Source organism: Rhipicephalus sanguineus, chromosome 2 (genome assembly GCF_013339695.2).
Source record: "Rhipicephalus sanguineus isolate Rsan-2018 chromosome 2, BIME_Rsan_1.4, whole genome shotgun sequence".
NCBI lineage: Eukaryota > Metazoa > Arthropoda > Arachnida > Ixodida > Ixodidae > Rhipicephalus > Rhipicephalus sanguineus.
Window position 1 is genome coordinate 102,768,284 of NC_051177.1, and position 262 is coordinate 102,768,545.

Below are 262 nucleotides of genomic sequence, written 5' to 3' on the forward strand. Positions count from 1 at the left end.
AGAGTTCTAGTTACTGTGACAACACAGTCACGCCGTACAGTAAAAAATTACTTCGTTATATAGCCCCACCTACAATGCCTCTCATAGTTCCCGTGTTGTTGTGCGAACATTCATCTCCGTCATTCACTAAATATGTGGACAGGTGCCCTGTCTCAACGATGCCTCTCATGAGCTCGGTGAAGCTTCTATACTCCACGAAGTCTTCGCTCTGTCCCTGCACGCACTGTACTGCTTTACGGATCATGTAGAACAGGACGCACTG